Source organism: Cavia porcellus, unplaced genomic scaffold (genome assembly GCF_034190915.1).
Source record: "Cavia porcellus strain 051 isolate PalLab524CR breed Dunkin Hartley unplaced genomic scaffold, mCavPor4.1 scaffold_17, whole genome shotgun sequence".
Taxonomy (NCBI): domain Eukaryota; kingdom Metazoa; phylum Chordata; class Mammalia; order Rodentia; family Caviidae; genus Cavia; species Cavia porcellus.
In genome coordinates this window covers 37,932,245-37,948,477 of record NW_026947500.1, presented here as the reverse complement: position 1 = coordinate 37,948,477, position 16,233 = coordinate 37,932,245, and the positions used below count along the sequence as shown (strand labels likewise).

At 39.9% G+C, this 16,233-nt stretch overlaps 1 protein-coding gene and 1 long non-coding RNA gene across 8 annotated transcripts in view; one reads left to right on the top strand and one right to left on the bottom strand.

Moving 5' to 3' along the window:
- Lrrc4c (leucine rich repeat containing 4C) overlaps nucleotides 1–16,233 on the top strand; it is a 1,223,661-nt gene that overhangs the window by 1,029,369 nt on the left and 178,059 nt on the right. For 3 of the 6 annotated variants that reach the window (XM_013147414.3, XM_063227791.1, XM_063227792.1), the window contains exon 1: nucleotides 12,474–13,203. The exons of the other annotated variants lie outside the window; for them this stretch is intronic. The gene's annotated coding sequence lies outside the window, so the exon portion shown is untranslated. Of the gene's footprint in view, nucleotides 1–12,473; nucleotides 13,204–16,233 lie in introns of those variants that run through there. 6 annotated transcript variants of the gene reach the window in all.
- On the bottom strand, nucleotides 1,336–12,373 carry LOC134470938 (uncharacterized). Of its 2 annotated transcripts, XR_010040207.1 has the most exons (5): nucleotides 12,162–12,373; nucleotides 10,830–10,956; nucleotides 9,141–9,211; nucleotides 7,288–7,423; nucleotides 1,336–2,055 (listed from the first exon to the last, which is right to left on the bottom strand). It is a non-coding gene; the product is annotated as an uncharacterized LOC134470938 (long non-coding RNA). The 2 variants fall into 2 exon arrangements; XR_010040206.1 differs by lacking the exon at nucleotides 9,141–9,211 and having other exon boundaries at nucleotides 12,162–12,355.

The following is a 16,233-nucleotide window of genomic DNA, read 5'->3' as shown; positions in this document are numbered from 1 at the left end:
CCCCCAGCCTCATTCAGTGCCTTCATTTCTATCTGAAAGGTATGTTTCTGACACTTCAATCAATTAGTGACTGAATTTCATCTGCATATTGTGCTACAAGGAGCTGCCTTCTTCTTGACTTTTCTTTTTGTTCTTTGTGGGGAATTAATTCATGTCATTTCCATTTGAAATCCTGCAGCATTTGACTGCACAGCACTTAGAGGCCCTCTTCTCAGACTGTAAGCTTAGTTTAATTGCATTGCTTCTCAGCAGCACTTTGAGGAAAAGACTCAGCACTGCAGGAGGCAGGGGATCCCTCAGGATCCTGAAGTGATGTCTTAGACAATGGCTTAGGAAGGTTGGGAGGCCTGTGTGGAGGGCCTTCTGTCTGAAATAGTTGACTCTGCTAAGTGATACTAAGGACAGTTCTTAGCATTTGTCTGATGTATTATGCTGTGAAAGAAGCATTTGAGTGAGTGTATTACTTACCTTTTTCTCATTGCTGGGATAAAATACCCAAAACCCAAAGTTAAAGAGGAAAGGTTTATTTAGCTCACAGTTTGTAGAGGTTTCAGTCCACAATAGGCTGGCTCCAAGGCAGGGAGGCATATGGCATGTGGCAGAAGCTCATGATGGTGAAAGACAGCAAAAGTGACAAGGCAGAGAGCAGAGAGAGCAACCTTCTTCCTGTCCCTTATATTTTATGTAAACCACCGGAAGTAGGGCAGGTGTAGTACTCATACCTTTTATCCCAGCATTGAACTGGGAATCAATTACACATTCTGGATTCAGCTGGCAAGCATCATCCAAAAGTGCATGAGTCTTTGGGGGATATCAAGATGCAAACTAAAACCATGAGTGTTTGTAAGATGTCATCCATTTCATTTTAGAATTTTCTTTTGTTATTTTAAAGTGTGCTTAGAAACTGGAAGAATATTCTGTAGTTAGAAACTGATTTGTGAAAGTTTGAATAATGTGTCACTTGATTTTGTTGATCTACAAGGAAGCATTTCTTATCAAGGAAATATTCTGATAAAGATGTACAATCTGAGTTCAGAGGATTCTCATACATAAGCTGTTGAACAGGTCTTGGAATTGACACTTTTTTATGCCATTTAGGTTTATAAATAATGCCAGGTACAGCATTGTACACCTACAATCCCCAAACTCTGGGACTCTGCTGCAAGGGGGTTACAAATTTGAGCCTAGGCTGACCAACTGAGTGATTTAGCGAGATTCTCTCTCAAAAATTTAAAAAAAAAATAATTAAGTGTAATTAAGGACTGAGAATGTAGTTCAGCATGAAAGCCCTCTCATCATTCCCCCCATGTCACAGTAAATACATAAAGTCCCAACAATTGTTCCCAGCTTTCCAATTTGCTGGATATTTTATTTTAAAATCAAATCAAATCAAATCAAATAATGAAAAGAACCACAAGTTATAATTATTAAAAAATTCGGAAAAATTGACACCCAATTGAAGAGTTTTTGCTCCAAATTCTACTAGTAAATAAGTCCATCTTCTACTTAATTTTGAACTTAGCTCTCTCATTTTGCTATAGAAGGCCATATTTTATCAGCAATGATGCTTAGAAACTGTAGATTTAATTTAAAATTGCTGGGAGGAGTAGGCACAGCTAGCAGCCTATGTTGGAGCAAACTGAGTGGACCTTGCCGGCAACCCATTGCATTACCAGACAGCAACATTTGTAGAAAACATTTCATTATACTGAAGGAAGATTTTGTGGTGCCTCCAAAGAAGACATTCATGCATAGGAACAAACAGTATTAAAGCAAAATAATAAAATTGTGTAGACTCTGGCACAAGACATTCTGCATACAGAAGTTTTTTTTTTTTTGTTTTTTTTTTTTTTTTTTTTTTTCCCAGCTCCAAAACTACTGCCTTAGGTTTTCATAACCTCCAGTCAGTTCCCAGTTTCTCTCCTTCATCCCATTGTTCTTCTTTTGAGATTCATCTGCATACTGTCTGTCCTTGGGATGTCTTTGGTAAATTTGTCATGTCATTCATTAATTTAACATGCCACAGTGATGTCCCTCTACCTCTCATACAAACACCTTCAGAAGAAAAAAAGAAAGAAAGAAAAAAAAAAAAGATCATTGAGCAGGCCATTCTCTGTAGTTTCATCTCTTGGCATTTTGTCTCCTTCTGCTGCTTATTCTTATTAAGCTTCAGTCCTAAGTATTTGCATTTCTCCTAACGCACAGACACTGAATGCTTATCAAACTCAGGCCTCTGCAACTCCAAATTTGCTACTTTTGGCTCCTCCCCACGGTGTTACAAATCGAGCATGCCACGCCCCTCTCTGTGGGCACTCCTCCTTTGTAAAGCAAGGGCATCTGTGGGAGATGGTGAGAAGGTACTAATTATACCCAGCAATAATATACACAGAAACCTGTGAAACTGATACTCTATAAATGCTTGTCTAATAAGTAAATAGATTGGATTAGATTGAATTAAATTGGTAATACCCATGTGTAATTTGTTTATTCAATATTCATTTTCTTGAAAAAAGAAAAAAACCTACAGATGAAGCTTTAGACTTATGAAATACTGACGATAAAGTAAAAACCTTGGAAAAGGAATATGAGCCTGTTCAAAGAAAATTTATTCCACCATCAATTTGCCATTTTCTAACCATATACATAAAACATAAAAATGGAGAATTTCCTGTGTTTTTTTAAGGTATCCCCTAAAATTAATAAGGAAAGGAACACCAAAAAGTGACATCATTTATAAGATTTAAATGAAGTAAGACATTGAATTTCAGTGTGGCATAATTGTCATTCCAAGCAAAATGTGAACTTCTGTAAAATTTCTAAAACATTTGTTAAAAAGCCTTCTCAGGAAGATTGTCAACTAAAGAATAAAATGTTAAACACTCAGTCACTTAACAGCCATCCAGCAAATGCTGAGTGCAGTGAGCCTATGCAAGGAGTTTGCAGTTAGGAACACGCCCTATCATCCATGCCTGCTACAAGGATAATTATTCTCTCTCATTAATCCTATAAAGCATAGTTGTTAACATATTGAAAAGATCTATGTCTTGAGTCAGGGGACTCCCATCCCACCTTATTCTCATTTTGAAAATTCATATTTGTTTACATGCACTAAGCTTATTTATTGGAGAATTATGTAATCGACATGCTAAAGAAGTATTTGATTTCAGTGTAAATAAAATACTTTTTTTTAACCAAAAACCCACAACATCTCCTGTCCTCTCATTTGCCTACCAAAAATGTTAGCCTTGCTAACAACCTGGACAATAAAAAAATGGAGACCATTTTACATCATTTGAATCATGTGCTTCTAAACCAGCTGAAAGCCTGAAATCACAGATGTGCTAATGAATCTACAGTGTGAAGAGAAATGAATTTTGTAATCTCTGCACTTCATTTTCAGAAAACAACAACAGTAATTCAATGGGGAAAACAAGGCTATCATATCTTGAATCTGTACTGTGTGGATAACTTGAAAGAAAGTGACATTCCGAAAAGTTGTTTAGTATCAAGTGCTGATTTAGCTGGATAAAGCACAGCTGTCTTCTCAAATTACACAACTGGATTCACACCATCTACTAATTCCTGGTGGAGTTTTAAAGATACCTTTATGGGCAATTTCCTTCCCAGTGTAAAGATCCTTAATTTAGATAGTGCAAAAATACCACCATCTACTATCTATGTATATACACCAGCTCCCTTAGAGATGTTTGACAAGAGAAATTGCATTTTACAAGTTCTGGGTCATTGTTTTAAAATGTTTATTAAAATAATTGGATCTAAATCAATTCAGAAGTGATTGCCAAATTGTCAACAGCTTTTCATTAATCTTTCTTACTTTAAGTCATTCCTAGAGTTTGTCATGTTGCCTAATTTAGACTGATAAGCAATCTTTGATCCCTTACTGCTTTTTCTTCCCAAACATCTTTTGCAATTGCTGTTGTTTTTAAGACTTTTAACTCACTCACAAAATCTGGATTCTTTGCATCTCTCCATAGCATCTAATAATTGATCACCTTCTCCTTAGTTAAGTATGTAAGTTGAATTCTTTTTTTTTATTTTAAAGAGAAAAAAACAGAAGACAAAAACAAAAGAGATAAACAACTACAAGAATAAAAAACCCAAAACAATAACTATATAGGCTTTCAAAACCAAATGATAGGAATTTAACAATGGTTTTTATATTGCATATTTTATCTTCAAAACAGTTGCTCAGATTACCAGATATAGACATGCAAAATGATCAGTTTTTGAGTATTAACTGTTCTTTCCCATGAACTAATAGAATTAGTAGTTTAATCATTTTAGCTGTCATATATATTTATATATACACAAATTTATATATTTCATTTTTCCTTCTTTCTTTCCTCCTTTCCCCAATCCAATTTATTTTTCCACTTTGAGCAGTTTCTTACCCCTTTACAATATCTATTGTAGATTTTGGGTCTTATTTACTCCTTCAGTTTTTTACACTAGGGAGACAATATGGTATTTGCACATATAAGTCTAATTTATTTCACTTATGAGTATGCTCTCAAGTCTCATCTATTTACCTATAAAAGCCTTGTTGCCGTCCTTCTTTATAGCTGAGTAGTACTCCACTGTATAAAAATAGCACACCTTTTTTATCCATTCCTTGGTTGAGGGATATTTGGGTTGTTTCCAAGAAATGGCTATTACAAATTGTGCTGCTGTAAAAAATGGGTTCACATATATCACCTTGGTATGATCATTCTAGAAACATTAGCCAGAGCAATTAGAAAGAAATAAGTATAAGAAATAAATTATCATTATTTGCTGATGACATAATACTCTATACAGAGGAACCCCCAAACTCCACTGAAAAACTTTTAGATCTAATAACCAAATTCAGGAATGTAGCTGGATACAACTTCAACACTCAAAACTCAATAGCATTCCTTTCCACAAACGACAAACTCACCGAGACAAAAATAAGAGAAATCATACCATTCAAAACAGCACCCCCAAAAGTTCAATATTTAGGAATCAATCTAACAAAGGAAATGAAAGATCTATACATTGAAAATTACAGTACTCTTAAAAAAGAAATTGAGGAGGATTTCAGAAAAATGAAAGACATTCCTTGTTCATGGATAGGAAGAACAAACATTGTGAAAATGGCCATTCTCCCAAATTTGTTATACAAATGTAATGCAATCCCAATCAAAATATCACTAGCATACCTCACAGATCTAGAGAAATCATTCCTAAAATTCATCTGGAACCAGAAGAGCCCTAAAATACCAAAGGCAATTCTGAGCAACAAAGGCAAGGCAGGAGGCACCACAATCCCTGTGTTAAAGTTATACTACAAAGCTACAATGATAAAATCAGCATGATACTGGCATAAAAATGGACCTGAAGTTCAATGCAATAGATTAGAAGATACAACCACAACTACAAACACACTCAGCCACTTTTTCTTTGACAAAGGAGTCAACTATATTCAATGGAAGAAAGCCTCTTTAGTAAGTGGTGCTGGAAAAAATGGCTTTTAATGTGCTAGAAACTAAAACTAGACTCATGTGCATGAAAAGGCACTAAACAAAAGTCAAAATAGATCAAAGATCTAAATATTTATTAAAACAGAAACACTAAATCTGCTGGAAGACAAAGTAGGTAGAAATCTTGATGACATAGGGGAAGGCAGAGAGTTCTTCAACAAAAATCAAACTACACGGGAAATACTTCCCAGAATCAACAACTGGGATCTCATTTTATTAAAAAGTTTTTGCATGTCAAAAGAAATGTCCAACAGAGACAAAAGAAAACCCACAAGTTAGAAAAGAATATTAGCCAGTTTCCCTCAGACAAAGGAATTCTATCTAGAACATATAAAAAATTAAAACAAATCTCCCCCAAAATTCAAGGACCCAATCCAAAAATGGCATCTGAGATGAAAACAGACTTCTCAAATGAAGAAATACAAATGACAAATACATATATGAAAACATGTTCAGCATCATTGGTCATTAAAGAAATGCAAATTAAAACAATGCCAAGATTCCATCTCACTCCAGAAAGAAAGGCCACGATCAAGAAATCAACCAATAACAAATGCTGGTGGGGCCGTGGGGAAAAAGGAATATTTCTCCACTGTTGGTGGGAGTATAGACTGGTGCAACCACTGTGGAAATCAGTGTGGTGATTCCCCAAAAATCTAGGATTAGAGGTCCTGTTTGACCCAGCTATCCCGGTTCTTGGCATTTTCCCAGTGAACTGAGTTTTAACTGTGCTGATTGTTTGGTATTTACTTAATGAAGTGTCATGTTGTCTTCCTCTGGCTGGAAAATGAACAACTTTGCATCCACCAACAGTACCTTCATGTAGGCTGTCTATTTGGGAAGGCCTCTTGTTCCCTCCTTACAAAGAGCTCGCTACTGCTTTCTCTGCATCCTTACCTACTCCATTTGCTTTATATTATGTCAGTGTGACTTGTTTGACCATAACTATCTACTCATTTTTGTCCCCCACCAAATAGACACTCTATTCACCTAGTCAATCAAAATTTACTAAGAGACCCAAGAGTTAGACTTGGGGCTAAGCCATGTTGTTCCTGATAAGTTTTAAAATAGCCAGTTATTCTTCAAATTGACTAGTGTTACATTTTCCTCATTAATCTTAGTTATTTCTAAATCTATTTATACGTTTAGAGTGCCAATCCCCCTTTAAATGTATTTGCAAATAGTTTCCCTATGTTGTGGTTTCTTGTCTTTGCAGAGGCAATTGAGTTTTCCCTTAACATTTCTTTATTTAGACTTTATTTTTTCTTTCGCTTTCTCAAGACAATTGGTATTAAGGAAATAAAATAATAAAAAGTGTCATTCTTGTGTTGCCAGAAACCTAAAAGTGGTCTCTGAGATTCATTGGGTAAATTTGTAAACCATTCCTCAAGCAGCATCACAAATCAGAGAAGCAGGAATAAACAAGAAGTAAATGATGCCTTCCAAAAACCCTGGTATTGAACTGAAGATTGCTATGCATCTATTGGAATAAATGATTGAATGTTCCCTAACTTGGAGAATTTTTTTCCTGGTAAACCCCAGTAACTGCTAAGGAAATTTGTTATCTGTGAGAGATGAAAATTGTGACTGATTACAATGATGGCCCTACTTCTGCATTCTTTTGATGTATAACTTTTGCAAGAGTGACCTGCTATTGTAGATCGGGGGACCTTCCTCATTCCTTTACAGTGGGCTCAACTAAGTGATTTGTTTTACCAAGTGGTTAATTCACACTACAGTGTAATGATCAAAAAAAATTACTTACCTTTCCCTGTTTATTCCCTTGAACTTCTGAAATTGCCAAGAAATATGCCAGGGCCAACTAAGGAAGGCTGAGATGGTGGAGTTGAATTTCTCCAGTGACCTCTGTAGTACCATTGTTCATGAGCAAATAACAAACCCTGCCAAGATCAGAAAAACCATTAACTCATCTCTAACTGGCCTACAGACTTTTAAGAAACAACCAACTATTGCTATTTTCAACTACTAAATATATAATAGCTCATTATGCATCAATTGCCAACTCATTCAGAAGTTGTACAGCTGTATATTCTTATGAAATCATGTTTTTAGTGGGCATTTCTCTTCATTTTTCAATTTGAATGATTGTGATAAGTGTCTTATCTTTTTAGCATTTTGTACACCACAGTTAAAAAGATTGTTAGGTAGGAAAAAAAAAAAAAAAAAACAGATGTAGGTTCTTCCATTCTTTAGTGTCAAAATCTCAGACATTCACCCTCTTAGCAAAGTGCTAAATATTGGAAATATAAAAATTAACTTTTGAAGCCAATCACAGTTTAGAGGTGATTTACCATCCAGTGTATATATGTTTTAACAACCACAATGTGTGAAACAAAATAATGAGTTAAAATCTGTTTTTCACTTCCTAGGTGGGTATATTTCCTCAACTCCAGCTCAACATTTCTAAAACAGAATTGTAATGATATTTAACCCTCTATAAGATTGTTGAGAGGAGACAACCTGAACTGAAATTATAACATACTTAATATCATGCTTGGCATTTGTAAGCTCCCATTAGATATTAGTCATTAGCATAATTTCTTCTGGAGCATGAAAACACAAAAAGAAATGTTAAGTGAGATAACAGCTGAGTAGTGGGGCAGCCACTATACAGTATATTGGTTAAAAAAAGACATTTACAAATTTACTTGTAACACAGAATTCACATCTCTATTATCACAGAATAAGGATATGGGAATTAGGATATATTATGGTTTTGAAATAAGACATCCATGTAATATTGTCTAATACCACACATATTGTAAATTCCCAGTGAATTTGGTATTTTAATATTGAAGTAGCTTCCAAAAAAGTTGTAATTTAATAAAATTAATTGATGTCATTGTGTGTGACAATAGAAGCAAGCTTGATATGATTATTCCACAGGTTGTTCTGGTCCCTGTATAATAACACTGGCAATAAAAAGGGAATAATTATCCCTAGGATTTATAATAAAGATTCAAAACTTAAGAATGCATTGTGCTCTAGTAGAGTAGTCTAAAGCCTATTACATCCCCTTAATAAATCAAATACTCACATCTACATTTTCCTTATTTTTAAACAAGGTTAGTGAATTCATTCTAGTGGGTATTTTGTATTTGTGTTTACAAGATGCTGTCCCCTGCTGTCTGCTAAAGATTACACCAGCTAGTCAGACACTGAAATAATAAAATTTTATTTCACTACTCGAATGTCTAAAATTCAGAGAAGAACCAATGCAGAGGTCTGTCGGACCATAGAACAAACTTTCTGTGCTAGCACTACGTCCTCTTTTCTCCAAGGTATCTCAACCCCGTACCATTTTGGCATGTCACATACTTCTGATGTCTAGACAGACAGAGTGTCAAGATGTGACCAACTACTTATAAAACAATTATTCCTTCTAAAAGAGATTTTAATAAGAATTGGCACGAAAAGTGCCCTCTTGTTTTTGAACGTACCTAGCAGCCTCTACTGCATAACTCTCTGTATTTACAGTATTATTAACTAGATTTGCATGCATTAGCTTGTTTACTACTCATTTCTATTCTCTTTGAGTAGAATCCATTAGGGACAAATGTGACAATGCCATTTTTCAACAGGTGAATACATAGTCACCTCTGGGAATCAGTGTTGATGATGACACTCTGTATGCTGATGATGGTCTTAGACGTTGTCACCATGTTACCCTATCAAAGAAACATAGTGACAGCTGTAAATATTGGAAGTGAGCTGCTCTAGTTTCAAAACCTGGCTGTGATGCACCATGTATGTGACTCTAAGCCTCCCTTCCTCCACACTCAAAATGTTTTAGAAGTGTAAATAAGTTTTTAATTAGGTGATGAAAAGAAGTCAAAATACCAGGCATATAGAAGTTCAGTAATTCCTGGTTAAATCTGAATATAAAAATGAAGTCCAAATGACCAGGCTAATCTCTTATAGTATAAATGTGTAACACATATGGGAAGCAATATTGTAGCTGCTGAATGTGACAGTGAACAGAATTAGTAAATCTTTCAATGTTCTCTTTGAATAACAAGCACAGATCTTTCCCTGCTCTTTTGTTTGAGAGATTAATTCATCCCAAAAGGTGTGAAAGATATCTAATAGGTTGGTAATAATCAGTTTTGCAGAAAAATTGGCCTTCTTAAGGTCAGCTTCCCTGAAAAGAGAATTTTCATTTCAGGTAGACTTTTGGAGCTGCTAGTGAATGTACCTTAAACGACTTACTAGTTGGCAAACTATACTGAAAAATACAAATTTAAATTATAATCTACGGCTTCATGGTGTTTTCAATCAATCAATACAGCATGCATTAAAAAGAAGCAATTCCATCACCCCTTAACGAACTCTCCTTTTGATATTATCCATAGCTACGCTCAAGCTCTGCCAAAGAAAAAAATGGGGAAATTATAGTTTATGGGGAAGAAATGTCTTTCCCCTTGTAGGGACTGGCATCTAGAATCCACATTAAATAATGTCCTTGCTTCTACCCCAAAGAGATTTTTAAAATGTTAATTTTGCAAGGTTAAGTAAGGGAATATATATTGTACTATAACAGTAACCAGTAAGAAAAGAAAAAAAAAAAAATGGAATAAGGGTAAATATCCTGCCGATGTTCCTTAGTAAAAATTTTATTTTTCTTTTCAATATCACCTCTTACTCTGGTTTTCTCAACTCTGTATAAAATTTTTTGAACCAAGTACGTAATTCTGATCTCTCCAAAATAAACAAACATTTACTTAGGAAAGATGAACTAGAAAATGTTTATCCACCTTCTCATCCCCTAGATACCATTTTTTTCCTGATTCAATCATCGTTCATAACTTTACCCATTACACGTCTCAGGATCCCACAGCTGAGTGGCATAGCATGGATAGCCACAGAAAGGCCCTTGGGACCGTGATATAGGTAAAAAGAAAGAAATATAAATAGAGAATTAATATCACTGCTTGTGGTCCTGGTCTCTCCTTCTTAGGAGACCTTGCAAAGCTGACATGTGTCCAGCGCTCCCCTAACACGAGTTGATGGAAAAGTCTACATCCAGGAGCGAGGGATGCTGGAATTGAGTTGTCAAGCTGTCCTGGATGTCTTGTACAAACTGAACAGGCCAATTTACTGCAAGGCTGCCTAGACTGAAGGCGCCTATCTCGCCTTTACAGTGGCTTCCTTCTACGGAGATTATCCTGCTCCCGCCCTGGTGGCTTAGGCGCTACCCTGGCGTCTTTCTGAGGAGCCGATTCTAAGTAATAGCGCTGTGTTAATCCTCACCTTGGGACCAGCCTGCTGCACTTGGAAGAGACTTACCCTGCAATCCGAAAGCAACAGCTTTGTGTGCCTGGTGATAATTTTGAATCCTAGTGGTGATTTGATTTCACTGTTTTTCCTCTTTATAGCTTAAAACTCCTAGGTTTCCGGATGAAAAACTGGCATGCTTTTCGGAGGGAAAAAAAAAAAAAATTTTTTTTTTTTTGACAACTTCTCCCACACAGCCTGAATTTCTTTACCTAATACTAACCTCCCTCCCAGGGTGGGGGTTGCTTGGCCACGCCGCCGTTCCCGCTCTGCCCTCCAGGTGGCAGCCGTGCCACACCTGAGAGGCTCGGGTCCCTCTTCCCCGACTTCAAGTGTTAATGCAATTGACCAATCAGTGCTAAGATGATGGGAGGTAATTGGGTAATTGTATTTTACTGATCACTAGCAGAGAAAGGGAAAGGGGAGAGAAAGAGGGGCAGAGGCGATCGGGGGACTGCGGTCCTAGAGGAGCCTCGGGAGCTCAGGCTCTAAAGGACAGGACAGAGCTTTGGTGGAGGGAGAGCCTAGCCCTGCTGGAGCGGTGGGAGCGCATGTATTTATTTGGGGAGGCAGGAGAGGAGCAAAGAGAGGGAGGGGAGCAAGAGAGTTCACGGCCGAGAGAGGCAGGGGGCCAGGCTGCGGGTGCAGAGCAGCCGCGGGGGATCCGAGCCGCTGCGCCCCGACGACCGCGCCCCCGCGCGGACCCCAGCTCCGCTGCGCGCCGGGACAACTTGTGGCTGCGCAGCGCGCCCCGCGCGGCCGGATCCGGAGCCGAGCCGCAGGTCCCTCCCCGAAGGACAGCAGCCGGTGCTGAGGGGTTGATTTATTTCTTTAACCCCCTTTGCACTTGTGTTTTTCTCTTTTCCTTTTTTTAAATTTTTTTTTTAATTTTTTAAAATTTTCTTTTTCAATTTTTTTTTTTTTTTCAGTTTTCCTACACTCCCGCGGTCCCACCACTTTCCCTTTTCCGCTGTTGGAAATAAAAGCCCACTCTGAGCTGCACCCCGCTCCTCCTCCTCGCCGAGGCGCCCCCGGATCCGCGCGGATGGAGCAGGAGGGGACCCGGGGGCCGACCGGGGCCACGGGCGAGCGAGGGCGGCGCGGGTCCCCCCCGTGACCCCGCGATCCCAGCGATCGCGGCCCCGAGCACGGACTCGGGCTGCACCTGGCGGATCCGGATCAGGACCCGGGACCGGGCTGGGGGCGGGGACAGCGCCCGAGCCCCGCCAACCTTGGGGGGAAAAAAAAGAAAAAAGAAAAAGTCCTGCGGGGAGGCGACGGGCTTCTCCTGACAGCTGACGGAGCCTGGAGGTTTTCCGCCCCCGCCGCCCGCGCTCGGTTTACCGTGAGATCCTGAAATTGCGGAGGGAAGGAGACGGCAGCCGGCCGAGCTGGCGGGGAGCGGGGAGGAAGGCGGCTCGCCCCGGCGGGCGGCTGAAATCAGAAATCCGATTGCGCACTGGGTTGTGATGAGAATCTAATCAGATCTCTGGCTGAGGGGCCGGCCGGAAGGAGAGCGAGCGAGTGGGGGCAGTTGATCCCCAAAATCTTCGAGGGAGGGGAGCAGCCGCGGAGGAAAGGAGTCGACGACGCAAAAGGAGACTTTTTTTTTTTTTTTTTTTTTTTTTTTTGGTGGCGGTGGCTGTGGTTGTGGGGCGCTTTGCAAAAATGAAGGATGCCGGACGCAGCTCTCTCTTGGAGCCCAGCGCCGCGGATAAACTGATGGTGCAAGCGAAAAGGAAGAACGAAGCTTTTTCTGGATCGTAACACAAAAATGTGTGTATGGGCACCGAGGGAGCTTTGGAAGATGAAGTAAACCTGTCTCAGCGCTGCGGGGGTTGGTGTGTTCCGACATAAATAAATAAGAATAAAATAGCTGCCCCCCCCCTCGCCTCCCTCCCCCAAAGGATGATTGGAAATGGAGAAGCTCCGATCCACTAAGAAAAAGTATGCTTATTTTTCTCTGCAAAGATGAAAGTACACCAAGGAGATATTTTTGGCGTGAAAAGTTTGGGGCTTTTTTTAGGAAAGTGAAAGACCTGATATGTTTTTTTTCCCCTCCCCTTCTTCTTTTTCTTCTTCCGTTTTGAATTTCCCACAAGAGGAGAGGAAATTAATAATACATCTGCAAGGAAATTTCAGAGAAGAAAAGTTGACCGCGGCAGAATGAGGGGCATTGATTGGGGGAGAGAAACCAGCAGAGCACTGTTGGATTTGTGCCTATGTTGACTAAAACTGACGGATAATTGCAGCTGGATTTTTCTTCATCAACCTCCTTTTTCCCCCCTTTCATTTCTTTTCTTTTTGGTATCAAGATCATGTGTTTTTCTCTTATTCTTAACTACCTGGATTTCCATGTGGATGTTGCTGTGATGAGTCTGAAATAGTGAGTTATCTTTATTTTCTTATTTACTAATGAAGAAAAATGTTCATTCGTTTAGTGTTCTTATGCTCCTTATCCCTTCTCCTTCCCCTTTCCTGTGGCTTTCAAAGACCTGGCTTGTGGGGCCGGTGGCTTAAGGGGACAGGGTGGCCCACGCATTTGTTCCCTCAGGCTGGGTTCACCCATCAGCCCGTTTGCTACACTAATGCAGGTTGCTGCATCCTGAGCAAATGCCTTTGCAAAGGTTCAGCAGGAAAAACAAAACCTCCCCGAGAAAGCTGCTGCAGTGTGGGGTGCTGGTGCTGTGTGCTTGACACTGTGGGAGCCATTTAAGTTACATGGAAGCCCGGGACTTAGGAACGACCGATTGGAAATCTGAGAGTCCCCATTTAAATGTCACCATGCATACTGACATTGCAGATTAACAGAATGTGTGGCCAGGAAAGTAGAATAAGAAAGCAGGCAGGTGAAGACAGTTCTGGCTTGTAGATGGGTTATCGGAGGGCGCGTGGGCAGAGAGGAGGAGGCTGGTGGAGAATCTCTTGCACCTACGTGCCTGAGTGTGGTCTCCACATCACCAGGGTTTTCGCCAATGAAATGAAGAGAACCCACTTCTCTTCAGCCCCACCCCCTTTCTAACTGATGACTTCTTCGGTTAGCAGAGAGGCTCCACTTAGGTTGTGGAGGGCCGGGCCCATTGGGATTCCTCAGAAACCTTCCCTACACCAGGACCCAGCTCCTGAGATAAAGGCCAAGATGCCTAGGGGCTGGTGGGACCTTAGAAACCACTGCTTCTGCTTCTGTATTAAGCAGTAATGCTTAGGATGGGCCAGGCTTGTCAAGGGAAAGAAGTCAATAAAGAAAAAGAGAAGGAGGAAATGAAAGGCTGAGGGACCCTACAGGAACAACTTCTTCCTGCGCAGTTAGCAGTTGCCAGAGTCAGAGAGCTGGACTGTTTTATACAACTCTTCTTCTATACCCTTCCCTATTTCCCTCTGGAGCCTTCTGTCAGAATCACAGGCTCACATAACTTTAGAGACTGAAGCCTCCTTGGAGGTTTCATGGCAGTGGGATAAACTGAGGCCTAGAGGGACTGTAAGTCTTTGGTGAAGGGCCAGTGTGAGACAGGTGATACCACAAGCCTCAGAGGAGCAGACAACTTTTACATCGAAAGTGGGTAGGAGTCACAGGAGTGGAACCTAAATAGCATGGCTGCCCTGTTGACAGCTGTCATTTTTGTGAGGAGGGATTCAAGGAAGGCACAGTAGTCTCCAGTGTAAAAGAAACTTCTACCATTTCAGGTCTCCAGAGCTGTAAACTCCAGCATTCGCTTCTTTCTTTTTCTTTCTTGTCTCTCTCTCTCTCTCTCTCTCTCTCTCTCTCTCTCTCTCTCTCACTCTCTCTCTCATTCCCTCTCCTTGCTAGCTCTCTCTGTCTCTGTCTGTCTCTTTTTCTCCCAGTCCACACTACCCTTAAATCTATTTTTAAAACAATCCACAGCTCTGACACATGAAAGGCCTCTGTCTCTTGGGTCCCTTCTTAGCACTGGATGCATTTAATCCTGTGAGTGGTGGACCCTAGGGAGTCATTAAAGTACTGTGGAGTTAGATTTATGTTAGAGAAGTGATAATAGAAACCAGAAACATCCCGCTAAAAGCATCTGAGTCTGTTCTTTCCCTCACATCATCTATTCTTATCCATTTCATTACTCCTTAACTAAACTAGCTTAGAGCTGAGCACTTCTCTAATTTATTTTTCTGGGCACATGTTTCCTGTTGGGACACAGATCAGGCAATAAATTTACCAGCCTATGAATATAATTGTCCCAGGATTTCCCCCCTAAGGTCCCTGATACCTTCTGTATACTTTATCATAATTCAGTGCATTGGGTTTATTTGCTTGTTTACTTTGTTGTATATAACCACTCTGAATTTAGCATTCCTGCTCATAGAATAACTCAATTTTCATTAAATTTCTGATCAGCTGTAGCTTAACCTAGATGAGAAAAAAGGAAGAAGGAAAATAGATCTACTGTGATACTTTTACTTTGTACCTCAGGCCCAGGATCCATGTGGGTCAGGTGTTTCCTTTTGGGAGAGATTTTACTTTTTTTGTTTGTTTGTTTTTTCACATCAAGATTTTCCCAGTGCTGTTCTAGTTAAATCTCCAAATACATTTCTCTCTTTGACATCAACCCCTCCTCCTCTGTATGCCCCCCACATGCAAGAAAAGACTCTTGAGAGGAGGGGAGAAATCAAGGAGACAAAGATGGGGCAGACAATGCAATATATCTGTTTAAAATTGCAAGCTGAGTGTGTTCCTCTCACCCATCTCCACTGATAGGGGGGTTTCCTCAGGATGCCTCTTCTGTGGGTGAATCACTTGACAAGTCTTACAGTTAGCATTGCAGGCTCAGACCGGGAGTTAACTCCTTTGGCTTGGCACCCGCAGATGGCCTTGCATTTTGGGCAAATCGTTCTTGGGTTCACAAAGGAACTCAGGTCCAGAGTGGAAATTGACCTCATCAGTTTACTTTAGGGCTGAAGTTGGTGCTCATGGAGTTAGCAATTCGAGCAGGTAGTTGTAGACAGGGATCTGTTGAGGACACAGAAGGCTGCTGGGTTTTATAAATTTTGAAGCCACCATTTTAAAGGTTCTTCTCTGAGTAGCTGTACCCTTTGGGCAAAATTTGAATTTCTGCTGACCCTCAGTCTTCTCATTGGTTGGATGAATGATAGCATCTAATTTGTTGGATCGTTTTGTGAATTAAAAGTAATGTTCTGTAAAGCCCAAGTATAGCTCCTTTAAGGGTGGCTGTTCCTAATGATGATCCTTGGATGAATTCATTTCTATCAGCTTCCTGTGAATGAATGCAGGCTAAGGGGGCACTTTGAAAGCCTAATGGTTACACTTGAGAAGGAGAGACTGATTAGTTGGCTTTATATTAGTTATCAGGTTACTCTTCTGAGGTCTCATCAAGACAGCTTGTCTACAGTACAAAGATGTAGAATGCTGTTTCAGATGAGAACCTGA